This window comes from Dromiciops gliroides, chromosome 3 (assembly GCF_019393635.1).
Source record: "Dromiciops gliroides isolate mDroGli1 chromosome 3, mDroGli1.pri, whole genome shotgun sequence".
Classification (NCBI taxonomy): Eukaryota; Metazoa; Chordata; class Mammalia; order Microbiotheria; family Microbiotheriidae; genus Dromiciops; species Dromiciops gliroides.
The window spans coordinates 605,788,658-605,801,792 of NC_057863.1; the positions used below are offsets into that span (position 1 = coordinate 605,788,658).

At 45.7% G+C, this 13,135-nt stretch overlaps 1 protein-coding gene across 2 annotated transcripts in view; it reads right to left on the reverse strand.

The window, feature by feature from the left end:
- ARID1A (AT-rich interaction domain 1A) overlaps positions 1-13,135 on the reverse strand; it is a 95,890-nt gene that overhangs the window by 19,889 nt on the left and 62,866 nt on the right. The gene's annotated exons all lie outside the window — the stretch shown is intronic.

A 13,135-nucleotide genomic window follows, 5' to 3' on the forward strand; every position in this document is an offset into this window, starting at 1 on the left:
ATCAGAGAGGAGATGGGTTATAATGCACGGGGAAAAGACCCTTAAAGAGAGGGAGGGCTCCAGATTAGAGCCCAGTTTCCTTTGGAGACAGTATGCTTCCTACTCTAGCAGGAGACAGAAAGCTAACAAATTCATTCTTCATCTATTTAACACTCACTCTTGAAATGCCCATCACACACTTGGTTTTGGAGGCTAAACAAGACACAGGCACTGCCCTCAAGGGGCTTCTCCTCAGGAGGGGAGATAAGAAATAGAGACATCTAATATAGCACTCAATTTGGGTGAGTCAACCCCCAAAGTGATAAAACACCAGCTTTAAATCAAGGATTTTCATCTTGGGTGGCAGTTTAGCTGATCTTCCTTGAGCCAAGATCAGAGACTTTTTCATCAATTCCAAGTCCATCCACCCCGATCCCTACCCACACCCCAGCACCCCTACCTCCACAGGGATTAAGCTTCAGGGAGGTGAAGCTAATAACATTAACAACATTAACATCACCATCAGAAAGGCCTTAAGGGAGGTTTTTAAATAGATACAGACTAGAAACCTAGTCTGGAACTCAGGATTCTACAGGACAAAGGGTGAAGGTACAAGCTGGTTCAAATTGTTAAGGCCAGTGCCTAAGTCCATCCCACCTCAACACCATATATACCCACCCTCATCTAGTCTCTAAGTCTAACACAGCTTTGGAGATCATAAGCCCTCCTGGAGCTTGAAGATAGATGAACAGTCACAAAGTCAGGCAGATATTTGGACAAAGTGTGTTATGCTCTGAGCAGGCCTTTACTGGGGATCAGAACAGGGATACTCTCATTGGTCATGATGACAATTAACTAGTTAAGAGAATTTTCCATCAGACAAACAATGTCTTGGGGAAAAGGACATAGCATTCCCTATATGCATGAATAGAGTATGCAAGATTGGAGCATATTAACCATCTCTGACTCAGATCTGGTGAGGCTTCCCCTTTTTTCCTGTCTTTTCTTGCTTGGAACTCATAAGGTCCAAGATGAAGCTAATCAAATGAGTTATGGAAAGGTTCCTAAATGTAATCAACCCCAGACCTGGTCATCACCAATTCCCTTCCCTACTGCAGATCCAGTCCCACCCCACCAATCGATGAATTATATGACCTGAGTTACAAGAATCTCCAGCCTTTACAGGGGAGAAGAGAAGTGAAACTGGGCCTTCCATCTCACATCGCACAGGCCTTCTGCTGAATCTCCACTCAGTAAGAGCAGAGTCTCCCATTCAGTGATCTGAATCACATTCCATTGATTCTAAATCCCTGTTATTATCTAAACCCTATTCCCCACACCCCGCCTACCACTTGATTCCCTTTTCCTGTACCCCTGGCCCCCTTACCCCAAAGTGTTAGCCAACTGCTGACCATCCCTTCACCAAGCCCTCTGAAATGCCTGTTCCATAGGCAACAAACTTCCCTTCATCTTAACTCTTCTCAGCCACCCCTCTGGTCTTCTCGTTGGCTCAATGGTTGGGGTGGGGGAGTTGGAATACTCCAGGGTTCCTCACCTCCCTCCATCACTCAGTACTCTCTCCTCCTGTGAGGTCCCCATAATACACATCTCCCACCCAATCACAATCCTTGTAGCTGTTGTCTACAGACCTCTAGTTTACTCCCTTTGCTTCCTCAATGAGGTTGGCACATGGCTCACAATCTTTCTCTCCTCTCCAACTCCTGCCCTCATAGTAGAGCACTTCAGCATGGACACTGACTTCCTCAGCCTACTCACTTTCCATGACCTACCTCAGCCACACACTAAGATGTCATACCCTCCATCTTGTCATAGGCCACAGATGGTAAAGAACTCTGAAACCCACCTCTGTATGCCTACAATCCACCTCCCCTCCTGGCTTCTTTGTCTACAACCATGATCTCCAATTCCTTGACTCTTCACCCCTGTACTAGCCACTTTCCCTTCCCCCACATCTTGACCCCTTAGTGAACCAGTCCAACTACACTGTCCTCTTCTCTGGAGGTTCAAGACCTCATGTTCCTGACTGCACCTGCCAACAAACCTTGGCCTTGGACCACTCCCACTATCCAATAACTTCACTTCTGACTGGGTCACCACAAATTTCTGGCACAACCCCAGCTGGGCTCTCACTGCTACTACCAGGCAGTCCTACCATATCTTCTTTATCAACTTACTATCCTAGGACTTCTTAAGCCTTTTCTATTTGTGACCTCTTTTTTTTTTTTTTTTGGTGGGACAATGGGTTAAGTGACTTGCCCAGGGTCACACAGCTAGTAAGTGTCAAGTGTCTGAGGCCATATTTGAGCTCAGGTCCTCGTGAATCCAGGGCCGGTGCTTTATCCACTGTGCCACTTAGCCGCCCCCTTGTGACCTCTTTTTGCTTGAGGAATTTTCACATGCATATATAGGTATATGAAATAGATCTACATAACCTTCTACTATTGCCAAATTTTTCGCGACTCCCACATTCAGTTAGGGGACCCCATATGGCTCTCCACAGTTTAAGAAGCCAGGCACTATCTCCCTCTCCCCAGTGGCTCTTCCAAACCTTTTCATCCCTCTTCAAACTTCCCATGGCTCTCCTTCCATCCACGCTCTCAGCTGAGAACTTTCTCTTTTATTTGACCAAAAAAACCAGAAGAGGCCATTTTCCATGACCTCCCTCTTCTTATATCGCTCTCATGCCACCCTCTCCTCCTTCGCCCGGGCCTCCCATGAAAATGTGGCCCATGTCCTACCCAAGGCAAATCCCTGTACCTGCACAAGTGGTCCCACTCTGCCCTATCTCCTCCAACACACTGCCCCATGTCATCCCACTCTACCACTTATCTTCATTTTCTCCTTCACTTTTGCTCAATGCTCCTTCCCTAGTGCCTATAAATATATTCACATCTCTCCCATCCTGAAAACAAAACCAAACACCTCTCACTTGATCCTTTATTCCCAATAACTATCCTCCTGTCTCTCTTCTGCCCTTTGTGGCTAAATACTCGAGAAGATAGTCAACAACAGATGCCTCTACTTCTCCTTTGCTTTCTTCTTAACCTCCTCCAATCCACCTTCTTGCTCTCATCATTTCATTCAAACTGTCCTCTCCTGTGTTAGCCCCGCCAAAGCTGGAGGCCTTTCCTCAGTCCTCATGCTACGCTCTGACACACTGATCACACTCTCTTCTAGTTTTGGGGGCAGGACTCTCTGCAGGTTCTCCTCCTATCATCAGACACTCCTCAGCTTTGCACTAACTGTTGGGGCCCCATATCGCTCAGTCCTAGCCTCTCTTTTCTTCTCCCTCTCTACTTTACTTGGAGAGCTCATTGGCTCCCATCTTTGCTGATGATCTCACACCTACCTATCCCACCCTAACTGCTCTACTGACCTCCTGTCTCCCATTTCCAACTGCCTATTAGACATCTCCAACGGGCTGTTATAGATAGCTTAAACCCAACATGTCCAAAACACAATTCATTATTTCCCCGCCAAATCCCCAACCCGTCCAAATTTCCCTAGTACTGTCCAATTATGTTTTTTTGTTGCAGGGCAATGACGGTTAAGTGACTTGCCCAGGGTCACACAGCTAGTGTCAAGTGTCTGAGGCTGGATTTGAACTCAAGTCCTCCTGAATCCAGGGCCAGTGATTTATCCACTGGGCCACCTAGCTGCCCCTCTTAGTACTGTCAAGGGCACTATCATGCCCCTTCCTCCCAGTCCCTCAGGCTCCCAACCTACACATCATCCTGGACTTCTACCTCTCTTCCCCCTCCCCCCATCCAAGCTGTTGCCAAGCCTGTTGATTTCACCATCGCACCATCTCTCAAATTCACCCTTTTCTCTCCTCTGACACTGCCCCCATTCTGATGCAGGCCTTCACCCCCTCATGCTTGGAGGCTTCTGGTGGGTCTGTCTGCTACAAGTCTCTACTCACTCTGGTCCATCCTCCAGCCATCCACCAAAATCATTTTCCTAAAGTGCAGGACCGCCCATGTCACTCCCTTACTCAAGAAGCTCTAGTGGCTCCCTATCACCTCCAGGATCAAATATTAAATTGTTTGGGATTATAACAGTTTTATAACCTAGCTCTCTCTCCCACTTCCTCCTTCTACCTTACTCCCCATCACACACACTTTTCAATCCAGTGACACTGGCTTCATGGCTGCTCCAGGAACAATACATACTCCATGCTTTGACTCTCAGCATTTTCTCTGGCTGGCTGTCCCTCATGCCTGGAATGTTCCTCTTCCACATCTCCACCCACTGGCTTCCTTCAGGTACCACCTAAAAACCCCATCTTCTACATTACATTAATTCTAGTGCCTTCCCTCTAGTAATTATTTTCTTTTTTTCTGTACGTAGATTCTTAGTATGTATTTATTTGCTTGCTGCATTCCCTGATAGATTGGGAACTCCTTGACGGCAGGGGCTTTTTGCCTTTTTGTATCCCTAGCACTTAGCACACAGCCTGGCACCAGTAATTGCTTAATAAATGCTCAGTAACTGCCTGCCAAGAATGCATTCTAAAATGCAATCGAGGGTCTGCGTCCCAATTTACCAACTACATAAAGCCAGGTATTCCTGGCTTTAAAGAAGAGAAGCCAAACAACACTGATGATCCCTTGCTCACATCTGAATAGGGCTTTACTGTTTCCAAAGTGCTACATAAGCCACTCTTCTTCAATCCTTACAACAATCCTGTGAGGTAGGCAAGGTAGGGAAAAGCATCTCCATTTTACTGTATTTTTTTCAAGTTTGCCATCTTTTATGGGTGAATACAATAGTCTTCCAATAGTAATATCAAAGATCACTGATCAGAGATCATCATGACAGGTATAATAATAATGAAAGTTTGAGATAAGTGCAAGAATTACCAAAATGTGACACAGACACAAGATGTGAACACACGCTGAATATCTCCATTGTAAAAGAGGAGGAAACAGATGGAGAGAACAATGCCTCGATCAAGGTGCCCAAGCTAAGTGAGCTCAGGGCCTCTTTCCGTGGTAGAATTTGGAAAGGTCAAGGGGGAACAAACATTTCCAACAAATATTAGTTCAACAGAAAGGTTAGGAGGAAGAGAGGGACCATCACACAGCCTAAAACTGTATAGAAGTCAGCCTGTGAATAGAGACAGATGTTTGGTGGGATTGTGTAAGAACGCCACACCAGGAGTGCCGAGCCTTAGAATGAGGTGAGGCTGCTGAGCAAACCTAAGGTAACCAAAAAGGTTTTTACAGGACATATATGGAAAAACAGGATGCTCCAAGAAGGGTCAGGAGCAGCACTCCAAAGGCTTTTCTCAATCTCCATCCATCTCTCATTCTTTTTGAGCACGTGACACTGCTGATCGACACCCTTTCTTCCTGCCTGGATACGAAGTCCTTTCTAGATTTGGGGGACTCTCTTAGCCCCTGTAACTGGTCCTTCTCAGGTGCCTTGATCCGGACTTTACCGAGGCTGTAAGTGACAATGGACACGGCTCTGCCCTTGGCCCTCTTCTCTTTTTGCCTCTAAACTCTTTCTCTTGATCTTACTGATCCCATGGGTTCAATTATCATCTCAATGAAGATGATTTCCAGATCTATGTGTCCTACTCTAGTTGTTCTAAACACCAGTCATCTTCTTATTGTTCAGTCATATCTGATTCCTCATGACCCCATTTGGAGTTTTCTTGGCAAAGATACTGCAATGGTTTATCATTTTCTTCTCTAGCTCATTTGACAGATGAGGAAACTGAAGCAAACAGGGTTAAGTGACTTGCCCAGGGTCACACAGTTAGTTGGTATCTGAGACAGGATTTGAACTCAGCTCTTCCTGACTCCAGGCCCGGTGCTTTATCGACTGCACCCACCTAGTGGCCCTGAATGCCAATCTGACAACATTAAATGATTATTCAACATTTCAAAATGAATGTCCTATTATAGGCCCCTTAAACTTAACATGGCCAAAAAGAGCTCATCATCTCCTCCTTTCACTCCCCCTCTCCCTGACCTCCAATTACCTCTGTTCTGAACTTCCCTAACACTGCTAAGAGCACCATCTTGGTGTCATCCTCAACCTTTCAGTCTCAACACACACATCTACTCAGTTGCCCAAATCTCCTCATTTCTTTCTCTTGCATAGGCACCATCCCAGTTCAGGGACTTGCTGCTTCTTCCCTAGGCTGGCCTGACCTCAGTCTCTCCCAATATGATCTATCCTCCACACGGCTGCCACCGGAGTTTTCCTAATGCTTTGCTGTGAGCATGTTCCCCACTCTGGCTCCCCACTACCTCTGCTCCTTTGTTCAGTTCTTCATAATCTGGCCTCTTCCTATCTTTCCAGGCCCTATGACGTAACCACAGCATGCCTGCTGCTCATTCCATACAACACTCCATCTCTTGTGTTCGTGCCCTGGCCCTGGCTGCCCCCCAGGCCTGGAATACTCTCCCTCCTCCCCCTGCTTCTTAGAAAAAGAGGCAACCTCAGCTCAGATCACCTCTAGGAACTGCACCCACCTGTTGGTGCCTTCTTCTCTAAGACCACCTCCCACCTCCTCCGTATTTTCTACATACCGACATATGGACAAGTGTTCCTTAGAGTGCATGCTCCTCAAGAGCAGAGACTGTTGTTGTTTTCTCTGTTTCCCCAGCATCCACGTTTGTTGATTGATTCTTATACTTCAGTAAACAGCTAAACTGGCTTTCCTTCTGTTTTTTAGATACAACATTCCTTCCATGCCCATACTTTGTGGGGTCTACCATGTCTGCAACGCACTCCCTCCTCGGACACCCCCACCTCTTGGGATATCCTTACTGTGCCTCACACTTCAGCTCTAGTATCACCGGCTGATTCCCTGATTCCCTCTCCAACTACTTTGTATTGCTTTTGTATAGAAGGCTAATTAGCAGGTCATGTGCCAATCTAAGGAAGCTCCTCATTGGGAGTTCTTTACGTGGAGCCAAGGGGGAATGGGGATGGGGAATGTGCTTGGGGGTGGGGGTGAGCATGCCACACCAAACTAACAAACTAAAAAATATTTTATATATTCTTACACACACACACACACACACACACACACACACACACACACACACACACACACACACACACACACTATCTCCACAATAGACTGCAAGCTCCTTGAAGGCAGGGAACCAGGGAACATTTGATTTTTGTCTTTTCTTTCCCCAGCACCTAGCACAGTGACTGGCACACAGTAGGTATTTAATAAATGCTTTCTGACTGATCCAATTGCTTGAACCAGTTGGACACAGGAAGAGGTGATTAATGCTTATTGAGTTTCTGTTTTCTCTGTCAAGGACAGAATGCTCTTTAGACTCAAAAGGAAAGACTTTTAAAAAAGCTAATAGAAGCAGATAGTCCTTGGTGAGTCCCAGTCACCTTTTCCAGATAAACTCTATACCCCAAGATCTTGGGGGAGTGAAAGGTCATGGTGGATGTGTTTGATTTGGTAATAGATATGGGAGAATGGAAGAGGTACCACAAGAGTGAAGAAGGGCATATATATATGCCTGATTTTCACAAATGGGAAGAGAACAGAACCTACAAATTATGGATTAGTGAGTTTGACTCTAATTCCTGGCAAATTTCTAGAACATTACTAAAGAGATGGTTCTAGAGAAGGAAACACTGATCATAGCAGGCTTCAACAATAATAGCCAATCTGGCAGAACAGAATGACCACTGAACTAGGACCTAGAAACACTTAGGCTCAAATCCTGTCTGACATTTACTAGCTGTGTGAGAGGCTAGGCAAATCACTTAACATTTAAACCTGAGTTTCTTCATTTGTAAAAAATGCAGAGTAATGCCACTTGCAGGGCCTACTACACAGGATTGTTGAGAGACTCAAATTAGATAATGTATATAAACCATATTATAGATGTCAGCTATCATTTCCTTTCTTGAAAAGGTTACTTACTAAGCAGGTAGAACTGGAAATGCTCTAAGTGCAGTTTACTTGGATTTTAGAAACTAATTTGGTCAAGTTTCCTCTGCTATTTTTTTTTTTGGGGGGGGGGGGGGCGCAGGGCAATGGGGCTTAAGTGATTTGCCCAGGGTCACACAGCTAGTAAGTGTTAAGTGTCTGAGGCCGGATTTGAACTCAGGAACTCCCAAATCCAGGGCTGGTGCTTTATCCACTGCGCCACCTAGCCGCCCCAACATTTTTTTAAAAAAATAATTTTTGAGTTCCAGATTTTCTCTCTCCTTTCTTCTTCTCCCCCCTCCTTGAGAGGGCAAATACTTTCATAGATTGCACATGTGTAGTCATGCAATAGATATTTCTAAAGAGAAAAACAGAAGAGAAAACAGGCCAAAAGAAAAAAAAAACAACAAGAATTCAGACTCTACCAGTTCTTTCTCTGGAGGTAGATAGCATTTTTCTTCGTAAGTCCTTCAGAATGTCTTGCTGAGAAGAGCTAAGTCATTCACAGCTGATTATCAGCTGTTGCTGTGGACAATGCTTTCCTGGTTCTGCTTGCTTCACTTTGCATCAGTTCATATAAGTCTTTCTGAAACCATCCTGTTCATCATTTCATATAGTACAATAATATTCCATCACAATCACACACCTTTCCTCTGCTATTTTTGGCGGGGGGGGGGGGGGGGGGGGGGGGAGGGAAGAAGAGAAGAAAGTCACTTAGCCCTCATTGCCCCACAAAGAGAGAGAGAGAGAGAGAGAGAGAGAGAGATATGGAGGGCTGGAAGTGAGTAACACAAGATGGTTTCAGACCCCAAAAATAGTTAAAGTAGTTATTAAAGATTGGATGTCAATTTGAGAAAAGATACAAATCTATACAAATCTTCATTGTGCTCTTGGGGAGCTCTGTAGAGTAACAATAAATCAGACATTCCTCCTTTTTCCTAGGCCTAAATAAATGTTCACAAGTTGAGTTTCTCTTTAGCATAAATGAGGGTTCTGAGGTACTTGGGGAAAACCACAAGAGCCCCCAGGGATAGAGTCTCAGAACCTAGTGAGCATATATGGCCCCTGGGGTTGAAGTCCTAGAACCTCTAAGGCATTTACAATGGCAAAATGGTCTGCTTTCTTCAAGGGGAGTGTTGTGAAGATGGCTGTCAAGTTTTGTAAAGTGCCCTGAGCCCCTTAAAGGAAAGGCGCTAAATAAATGTAAAAACACTGTCAACCAAAGCCCAGACTTGGGCCAGGACATCAGAGTGGAGAAGAATAGCATGAGTAAGATCATAGGATCAATCTGCTCACTTCTCTGATTTGGCTGGTTTGAGGCCCATTTTTGTAAGATATGGAAAAAAAAAAAGTCTGGACATAAAGGTACTAGACACAAGGAGTGGTAGGAAGTAGACCACAGGCCTTATAAAGAGCTGCCAAGGATTTTAGTGAACTTCTAGTCCAATCCCATCAACTTCTGGGGGAGAAGGGCCCACACCAACGCACCGTCTTGCCTAAGGTAGTAGAGATGATATTCCAGCCTAGGTCTTTCTTCTGATTCCAAATCAACCCACTGCTCTCTTTCCAACACTATGACACCTTCTCAGGAGACCTGGATTCTGGTCACAGATCTGTCATTAGCCAGCTCTGTGAGATTTCTGCAAGTTACAATCTCTCTGGGGCTCAATTTCCCCATCTGCAAAAAATGAGGGGCTGGACCATCCGTATCAATTGATGTGAAAGCGCTTGAGGCAGCATCACCTCCCTTCCTGACCTGTCAGGAGCACGGCCAACATAGTTTACATATGCACATACACCTGTGGAATCAGCAGCTCTCCTAAGATGGAAGAGCTGCCCCATCCACAAGGGAACAAGATTCCCTTCTAGCAACACGAGCAGGATGTGCACACCTCTGCTTTCTACCCTACAAAAAGCCAGTTTTTCAGGTCTTCTGTTGCACAAAAGCCGGATGTCTTGATGTTGAGTCAGACCCAAAGATGCCCAACCACTTCGGCTTTTCCCAGCCACCTCAGTAAAGCAGACAGATACAGAGAAGTATCAAGTGGAGTCCAAGTCTACTCTGGCTCTTCCCAGTCTGGTTACCAACCCCTAATCAAAGGGGGTTCTCCAACAGCCCCTTCTGGGAGGATCCTCCTAGAAGTGCAGGCAGTAATTGAGCAGAACAAAGCACGGGGGAATCTCCTCTTCTATCCTGAGGCAGGCCGATCCTGCTGTGAGACAGGTGAAGGTCAGCTGGCTGAGCACCCTGGCAGCCCTAAGGAAACAGTAGGGCCAGGAGAATTTCCTCACGTGCTTCCAATGTGTTTTATGCATTTTATTGCTCATCTGCCATGCAGATCAAAAGCACTGGAGCAAGTCCAACTCTTTCACACAGAATCTCACACTCCAGGCTGGCTGCAGCCCCAAAGCCTTCGTTTCTTCACTTGAAATACTGCCCAGTGTTATTTTGGGATGTGACCTGATAGAGGAAGCCCACAGGGACTCCGAGACGATAACTGTTCCAGCTGTGATTGGTTGCCCGGCCCCAGTAAATGCCAGCGTGGGTTTGTCAGCCTTTACTGACAAGCAGGGACTACTCGGGAGCTAACACCTTCTCTTAACACCACAACAAAACCATGCCTGAAATCGCACGGCCCATATTCCACGTGAAATGGGGAGGGGCTACAAGTTCTGGCATGAGCGAGCTGAAGTGGTTTTCAGGACAAGATGATGCCAAAGACTCATTGTTTAGAAGGTAAGGGAAACCTCTCCTCTGCAGACTTGATGCAGCAGGGGACATCATGACATCTTTCTGACCCCTTAGGCAATATCACTGAGCAGGCCTGAAGACTAGGCTAAAGGAAAAGTCAGGGCTTTCCCCCAAGTCTCTAGGAACAAAGCTTTCATTAATACTCCAACTCTACTCTACCATCTCATGGCATTCTCTAATCCTTTCAGGTAGGAAGTATTTTTGCTTCAATTCATTAACTTCCTCAATTCTTCCATGTGTTGTCACACAAACAACTGTTGGAAGGCGGGCATACTCCTCTCATTCTCTCTCTGCAAGTCAAACAAGGAGCCCACCAACATCCTAGCACCTGAGAGGAAGCAAGACTCTCAAAATACATCCCAACTGGATCACAGGTGTAAAAGAAATCTGCCAAAGTCTCTTTCATTCCAGCCCAAGAAATTGAGAATCAGGGTAGACACTAGTGAACATGGGGAAAACCCTAAAGGAAAGAGAGTGGTCGGGAAGAGGACCGACCCCTGAAAAAGGGGCTCCGGAAGGAAGGCAGGAGACTTAACTGAACCGATACAGAAAGGAGAGGATGCAGAGGAAAGAAGGCTGCCTAGACCGAGAAAAACCAGTTTAAACTAGTTAGGTGAGTGCCACGTGAGGGCAAGAGGGTGCTTTGCTTCTGTTTTCCTCTAATCATGTGTCCAAGAGCCCATTATACCATCCAAAGGAGTGAAAAGCTTTATCACCCCAAGTGAGCCTTCTAGGAGCTGGCCTCTCTAAACTCAGCTAGGCCAGGCCTTGGGTGAGTAAGTTGATGGCCAGGGCCATCGTCAGAGCCATTCCAGGTGAGGAGCTTTTCCAAGATGAGAAAAACTGAAGTCAAGGAAAAGGAGGAAAGCAGAAGAGCAGCAGATACTGAACATCCCCTAACTCCAAAGTCAGTGTTTTCCCTACTATTACTGATAGCTCGTGGAGGTTTGGCTGGCACAGCCTTCAAGAATGCAAAGTTATTTCCACCTCACTAGAGAGGTGCTTAATAAATGTAGGCTGAAATGAATTAGACTGCAGTAGTAAATATTTATGTCAACTACAAGGAAGCATTTGGCAGACAATGGAGTGGTTCATCAAACCTCCTTCCTTAGCAATGAGCAATACACAACACACACACACACAAATATGTTGTCTTATTTCAGTCATATCTGACTTTGTGACTCCATTTGGGATTTTCTTGGCAAAAATACTGGAGTGGTTTGCCATTTCCTCCTACAGTTCATTTTACAGATGAGGAACTGAGGCAGAGTTAAGTGACTTGCCCAGGGCCATCAGTTAGATCAGGAAATGTCTGAGACATATTTGAACTCAGGTCTTCCAACTCTAGGCCCAGCACTCTCTCACCACCTATCTGCCTTATACACATACATACGCACGCACGCACTCACTCACTCTCGAGCATACACATACACACATACACACATATACACATACACACACACACACACCCCCCCACACCATTATCTATATATTTTGGGGATACTAGTGTCAGAGAAACAAGACAGTTTCTAGAGAATTCTACTGACCTAAGTGTGGTCAGTGCAAGTTTTGAAATGCCATCTCCCTACCTCCATGGTCACTTGGCTTCTCTGGGACTCAGTTTCTTTATCTGTAAAATGAAACTACCAAAACCTGTAGGAGCTACCTCCCTCCAGAGGTTGTTGTGAGGAGTGTAAGAATATGCATGTAAAGCATGGGGCAGATGGGTTCAGCCTTCATAAAGTTTATCCTCATTCCCCTTCAAATTTAGGCCTCAGGGCAACTGGGGTTCGAAGGCTTTCTGAGAGTAGTTTGATCACACCCTAGACTGGAAAAGACTCAAGAGTTTTTCTGCCATTGTCCTGCTGTTCCAAGTGGTGGCTACTTTATTCCAACCCATAATCAGCCACGATCCATGCCCTAGAAACCAATGCTATATTCTCAGCTGAGATGTAAGGGACACTGCCAATGCTAATAATTGGCTTTCCTCTCATGCTTGGTCATAGGACCTCTAGGTGAGAATTAGAAAGGGTGCTGGCACTCACAGATATTTGTTTGGGGCCAACCCTGGTCACTGGCACCATCATCCCCTGGATTACATGTACTGTCTGGGAAGGGAAGCAATTTCTAAAAGAAGTGTCTCAGGGAATTGGCTCCTAACTCCAATACCTAAAAACTTTCCAGCAAGCTCAGTTGTGTCCAAGAAATGGCACAGGACAAGACCACTGTAATAGACTATCTGTGTGTAGGCCCTGGGGCTCATTCTTCCCGGCACCTTCTGGTGATCTGATGAAAGCCTGAGGTCTGAGGTATGACTCTTGTTCCTAGAATGCTCTGAGTGCATGAAGAGGAAAGTTAGGGGAGGGGGGCTTCAAGAAGCTTTAAAAGCTCAAGGTCATTGTTTTATTGACTGATGAGGGAAAGGGAGGTCCGCCCCAAACCCCACTTTCCAGGAATGAGAA